This window comes from Cryptomeria japonica, chromosome 7, assembly GCF_030272615.1.
Source record: "Cryptomeria japonica chromosome 7, Sugi_1.0, whole genome shotgun sequence".
Taxonomy (NCBI): domain Eukaryota; kingdom Viridiplantae; phylum Streptophyta; class Pinopsida; order Cupressales; family Cupressaceae; genus Cryptomeria; species Cryptomeria japonica.
In genome coordinates, this window is record NC_081411.1 from 19,437,378 (window position 1) to 19,444,893 (window position 7,516).

Genomic DNA, 7,516 nt, shown 5'->3' on the forward strand with positions numbered 1-7,516 from the left:
GCATGCATTCTTAAAGAACAACATTTTAAAATTTTGCATGTATTATTTTACTTTGGGATGGGTTATTAAAGATATGATGGTGAAGCTAATTTTTGATCGTAAAAATGATGGTCTTGATAACCATTAAGATTGTAGATACATGCCCATTTTAAGAAATGTAGTTGGAAACGAAGTCAAAGCAAAATCTTATCGGCATTTCGAATAGTTATGAAAACATGGGCAGCATCGAAAGAGGATTTGAGAACTTCATCCTCACTTTGACACCATACTCTGAATTTACCAATCTAAAGAAATAGAAAGTGGGAAGTTCCAAATGCATTATCAGGTCCTAACATGTCTTTCAAAAATGAAGGTGTCAATGATTTCATGGTTTCAAACGCTGAAAGACGTTTCCAAACTCCTCACTCCTGCTAACGATGCTAGCTTCGTTTTGATGCAAAATTTATAGATCATGTCTAGATTAAAAAGTAATCAATGCTCTGATAGTGATGGATACATTGGCGGCTCAGTCTCCGACGCTCTTTATGAACCAACGGTGAAGTGGGTAATATAAACATTTCACTAGGGTTTTAGAACTATTTCATGGATCCGACGGTGATTTATTAAATGAGGAAAAATAATAAAGGTTTGGACATTTCACTAGTGGAAATAATTGCAATGTGCTCTCAATATAAATTTATCACAAAGGTTTTACAAAACTGCGAGCAAATACAACTGCCAAGCTTAAGATAGATTGGTGGAGGATTTTATTTTTGTAGTAGTGGTGAGCCCAATCACTCTCATCGAATTTTGAAGGGAATGAGAATCAAATATTTAAGATGCTTACAACATGCGAGAGAAGATGAAGAAAGAGTATCCGCCATCCTCTCACTTCATAATTACATGCAAAATCTGGAATGCCCACAATTGATTTCTGCAATGATGAAAGTCAATTCAATTAGGTTGAAACAGTTAAAACAAGAGACGCTCAAAATAAAGTTGTCGAAAAGGCCTTCGAAACTTTCAAGAAAAGAAATTGGTAGGATGGCTATGATTGTAACTTTGATGTTAGAATAGTAAATATTTACAAGAAATAAATAAGTTTAGAAGTCAGTAGAACCTGCATACAGATTATTTGGATCTAGTCAGAAAATGAAGAAACAAAACACTTAGGGAAAAATAGAAAAAAAATAGAGCGCTAATAGAATTGCAGAATAAAATAATAGATTTTTCATAAATTGCAATGATTGATAAAAATTGTTGAAACAATTGATACGACGAAGAAGCATTAACTCTTAGTTCTCATTAGTTTGGTTACATGTGGAAAGATCGTATGTAATTTATGGAGAAAACACAATGAAAATGTGTGAATGAAACTAGAGACTCCTTGATTAGCTTATGAATTAAACGCTTGAGCAGTATGTTCAAAACTTATGGAGAAGACTAGGAATAATACTAAGTTGGATTGAGTTGGAGTTGATGCTAACACCCCTCCTTGAGTGTAACTAAGGAAGAAAACAAAATCCTAATGAAAGGAAGTAAAAGAGAAAAGAGGAAAAACCCCATGGGAACAAAAAACCCCCTCAAAATAGATGCTAACTATGCAACTACTATGTTGCAGTGTCCTTCACCCCAAGAAGGTCTCATAGAGAGTGAAACTTCTATTCAATGAATGTCTTTGTGAAGATGTCAGCAATTGGGTGAGAAGTAGGACAATACTATAAATTAATGAGTCCATCATGGATCAAATCTTGGATGTAGTGCATGTGGAACTCGATATGTTTGGTTCATTGTCTTTATATAGGATCTTTGCAAAAATTCAATGTACTCTGATTATCACACAAAATAATAGTCGAATGATGAAAAAATTGTTGGTGTAAATAACTATTCATCATAGATATTATTACACCTTACTTAAGTTTACTTAGGAAATGCATTTCATAGTAGTTTGGGTATGAGACACTTGGGTGTTTGTGCCACATTGGGATAGTGTGTGTAGGAGAATTTCCACCTTTTATGGTGTTGATCTTGTTGTTACACTCCACATTCAGTGGGTGATCCACCTCATGTGGACTATTATATTGTTTCTCCTACCGATCCACACCTATTTCCTACCTACCCTTGTTTCTTATTGAGCCACATGTCATGTTTGTGTGCTCACATATCCATATAGCCTTGCCTATATAAGCAGACTTATATTCATTATATGCAACGATTGATGATCCAGTTGATCAGTATTTTCATCTTGATAGAATACAGTTTATTTCTATCATATATTTTGTCTCTCTTATTTGTGTTTTCCATTGCCTCTTGATCTTGGCAAAATCTCACATGGTATTAGAGCCATTAGAGTGTCATTGGTTTGCTAATTGAGAGAAGTTTGATGATATTTGGGGTTGTGTATTTTGGAGTTTTCTATTGCAAGTTATTATTGAAGCTTGATGGTTCAAATCTGAGGTTACCATTGGATTGAGGAGGACCAAGAAAGTCAGTTTTGCTTTTTTTTTCATCCAAATTGGACTTCAGAAGCCAAATCTAGAGGCAATTGAAATTTGATGCTGTGGCGAAAATTTTCCAGAAATTATAATTTTGCAGCCAATTTTCAAATAGTGATATCTCACTCATCCGGACTCATTTTTTCAAGAAATTTATTTTGTTTTGGGGTAGAATTTCATGATCTGTACAGTGATGTAGGAGTTTTCTAGTTTTTGGATACAAGTTTTTCGAAAATCGTGAAATCCTGATTTTTACAACTTTGGAGGCTTTGTTTGGGCTCATATGGACTCCTTTTTAGGTGCCTTTTTTTTGAAAGTGCATATTTTTTCATCTACTTTCATAATATGCCATCTGTTTGCAATGATTTTAAGTAGAAATTATACTTTCAGTATTTGGCCATTTTTGGCATATTTGGTACTTGCATTTTGCTTGGATCTCAGTTTAGATCACTAGCAGTATTTGTTGAAGTCTCTTAGATCTCATTTTGAGAAGTTGTAAATTGAAATCAGAAGTCCACTTTGCCTTGTTTTGCAAGTGGCCCATTGTATACACACTAAGTATAAAGTGCCAAAATCACCATTTTGGAGGGATTTCTTGATTGAGTATTTTGGGGGGGTGTCTTGTGTGATTGTGTCTCTCTCTATCTTGTGTTTTTTCATTTTGGTGCTATGGGTTCTCCTAAATTTCCACTTTTAACTCCTCATAATTATGCATCATGGAAAATTAAGGCATGGAATAAACTAATGGAAAAAAGACTCATTCATTATGTAAATGAAACTATTATAGCACCACCTGATCCTAAGGCTGATCCTAATGCTCAAATTGAATGACTTGCTAAGAATGCTATGGCACTTGGAACTCTTAGAAAGTATATATCAGATGACCTCATTTTTCACATTGATAAGTGTACAACAATTAAAGAGGCTTGGGATATTTTTAAGAAATTGAATGGTCAAGTTGATGAGATTAAGGGCTACAAACTTGGTAGTGAACTCACAACTTTGGATCCCAAGGATTTTGATACAATCCAAGATTATGTCACAAAAGCAACTAAGTTAAGAGCAAAGCTAAAGGATTATGGAATTGACAAAAATGATGCTCAATTGGTTTATAACTTGTTGGAAAAACTTCCTTCAGAGTATGTAGCCTTTGTATCTAGCTTTCACACCCATAGGTTAGCTCAAGGTTCCTCATACACTTCTCCCTCATTTGATTCATTCACGGAGATGTTGATACTTGAGCAATCTATGTTGACCACAATGGGGATTCTCAAATCTTCAAAGTCACAAGCTTTGGTGGCTAACAAAGGGAATCAAAGTAATCAAGGAAAAGGAAAGAATCATAAGCAACCTAAGTCTAAACCACAACAAGATGGAGCACAATCTTCCTCTCCACAACAAGGTGATTCACCATTCTCACCTAACAGGAAATCACATAGGGACAATCTTTTTTGTGGATATTGCAAGAAGTCAGGACATGATGAACATCATTGTTATAAGAAGGATATTGATGAGTTGAAGAATCTTCTTGAGAAGAATAGAATCAACCTACCTTCTAGAATGTCTACATCAGTTTCTTCTTCCGAGGATAAAGGAAAGGATCACTCTTTTGGGATAGATAAAAGAAAGGGACAAGCTCTTTGTGCTACTACAAGTCATGATTTAGGGAGATGGCTTCTAGATTCAGGGGCTTCTCATCATATGGCATCTTCACAGTCTATGTTTTCTACATTTGAGCCTTACCACATGCTACAGATTTTGATGGGCTATCCTACATACATGGATGTGATTGGGAAAGGATCTATTGCCATTGGGGATAACTCCTTCGATGATGTGTTGTGTGTACCCCACTTGACAAATAATCTTCTTTCCATCTATCAAATCACACATGGGGCAACTAGGAAAACTATGGAGTTCACACCTAATTCAGTTATCATTAGAGACTTGGAGAGTGGAGCTATCATTGCGACTGGGGTGGTTGATCATGCATCCCAATTGTGACCCCATTCTTGAGCCTTGCATTTCATCTCCTTCTATTGATATCACACCATCTATTGCACCTGATGGTGCAGCTAATGCGACAGTTTTGCCTTCTTATGATTTAGTGCAGCAGGATATTTCATGTCTTCCAACTTCAGTTGATTGGGATGCCTACTTGACAGACATTGTAGGTTTGTTTGTGGACTGCTACATTGCAGATTTGGGAGACACCATTAATGACATTCATCTTCTCTTTGATGAAGATGATCCTTCTTTGATTGTTGTGAGGGATCACTCTGACCCTCTTGTACATTCTCTACATGATCAATCTTTAGAGGTTGACATGATTGTAGATACTTTTGTACAACACTTGGAGGAGGTCTCTTTATCTTTTGAGGAGACATATGAGTCTTTGGATATTGTTCTACATTCATCTCAACTAGATCTTAGAGTTCCTCTTTCAGCAGTGTTGCACAGTTTACCACCTTTGGAGGGGGTACCTTTCAACATCGACATGGGGACACTTGAGCAGTTTTCAGAGATTCTTTTCATTATGAGTATTTTTTCTCCATCTTCCTTTCATGGTTGGGGAGACTTCATGGATACACCTTTGGTTTTGTTTCTTCCTAAGGGGAGGAATGTTGTTCGACGTTCATGGAGCAATTTCTTCATTCATCTTCGAGCTTCTATCATTGGTGCAGATTCCAGATTGAGGGGGGGCTTCCTAGTCTCTCATCTTCTCTCATATGGGGGGGACTTTTTCCTCACATGGGGTTTTGTCCTTCACATACTTCTATGAGAGTTCTTTGTATCTAGTTTTCATCTCTCTTTTGGGGGAGGGTTTTTTCCCATTGGGTTTTTCTCTCTTTCCCCGCTTTGTGAGAGATTTCCTTGCATTGGTTTTCATGCATTTGTATTTGTACATGGGTACCTAACATGGCCTCGTAGCTAGGACCCATCTTGCATTGCTTAGTTGTATTGTAGACTTAGGTGCATTCCCCTAAGTTGCACTTAAGGGGGGGTGTTGATGTAAATAATTATTCATCATGGATATTATTACACCTTACTTAAGTTTACTTAGAAAATGCATTTCATAGTAGTTTGGGTATGAGACACTTGGGTGTTTGTGCCACATTGGGATAGTGTGTGTAGGACAATTTCCACCTTTTATGGTGTTGATCTTGTTGTTACACTCCACATTCAGTGGATGATCCACCTCATGTGGATTATTATATTATTTCTCATACCTACCCACACCTATTTCCTACCTACCCTTGTTTCTTATTGAGCCACATGTCATGCATGTGTGCTAACATATCCATATAGCCTTGCCTATATAAGAAGGCTCATATTCATTGTATGTAACGATTGATGATCGAGTTGATTAGTATTTTCATCTTGACAGAATATAGTTTATTTCTATCATATATTTTGTCTCTCTTATTTGTGCTTTCCATTACCTCTTGATCTTGGAAAAATCTCACAAACCAAGTTCAATCAAGATTTTCTTCAACCAAATAGCCTAAATGGTAACATTGATTGCACCTCTATATTTGGTCTCTATAGGTGATAAAGCAATGACAAATTTCTTCTTTCTTGATAAACAAATGGGGCCAAATCCCAAAATAAGAACATATTTACAAGTAGATTTGCAATCAATGTTGTCACCAACAAAATTGGAATCAATATATCCAATGAGATCAAAATTAAATCCTATTGAACAATGAATCCCATAGCTAATTTGTCCTTGAACATATCAAAGGATACACTTTGCAACTTGTCAATGTAGCTCATGTGGCCCCTTCATGTATCTAGAGACAACCCCCATTGCATATGAGAGATTTTGACAAGAGTAAGTGAGAGGTAGAAAACTCCCCACAAGCTAACGGTAGTGTGTGAAATTAACTAATGGTGTGTCCTTTCCATCGTCAAGAATCACCCCACATAGGAAAGGTGTGGCTATAGGCTTGCAGTCGGTCATTTGAAACCAAGCCAAGAGATCTTTCACATACTTGGACTGAGAAACTTTGATTCTCGATGCATTATAGCTGATTTGAAGGCCAAAGAAAAAGTGTAGAAGACCCATGTCTGTCATGGAAAATATGTCATACAAAATAATTTTGATTGTAGCAATGGTTGTGGCTGAATCACCCATTATTAATAGATCATTTGCATAGAGTACTATGAGAAATAGAGAATTAGATATTCTCATCATATAAACACTTGGATCAGATTTGCATCACATGAAATTTTGAGATAGAAGATACAAATCCATTTTATTATTACTAGGCTCTAGGTGCCTGCTTGAGGCCATAGATTGACTTTTTGAGTTTGCATACCAATGAAGAATTTTGTACATACCTAGGTGGTTTCTCCATGTAGATCTCCTCCTTGAGATCACTATGGAGAAGTGCATTCTCCACATTCATATGATGTACCTCCCACCTTATTTTTCTTGCAATTGTGAGAGCCAACTGAATGGATTCCATTTTTACCACTTGAGAAATGGTCTTGTCTTAGTTTATGCCATGAACTTGCTAAAATCCTTTGGCTACCAATTTTTCTTTGTATTTATTCACTTATCCATATGTTGATTTCTTTTTCCTATAGACATACTTGCCCCTAACAAGATTGGGATCAGATGGAAGTGGAACCAAGTGCCAAGTATGATTTGCAATAAGGGAGTTGTATTCCTCATCCATGGTTGCTTCCTGAAGAGAATTCCCTACAACTTTTGCACAAGACTAAGGGTCAGATGCTTGAACCACATAGGCATGGATAAACATGTTGGACTCGGTAGATGACAGTGCATTAGGGACATCATATAGATTAGCTAAGCTTCTTGTTATTTAATTTCTCATAGGGAATAATGAATCATCACTAGAATCCATATCAGGGATTGGATGTGGATCTACACATGCATGATTTTGTTCATCTGAATTACATCTATATATATCAAAAACCAAATCAAAATGATTGGAAACATCATCTTTGATATCTATAAGAGGAGAAAGCACAAAAGTGGTGGCATGTTTCTCTTGAGACTCATGTATGGTACTTTC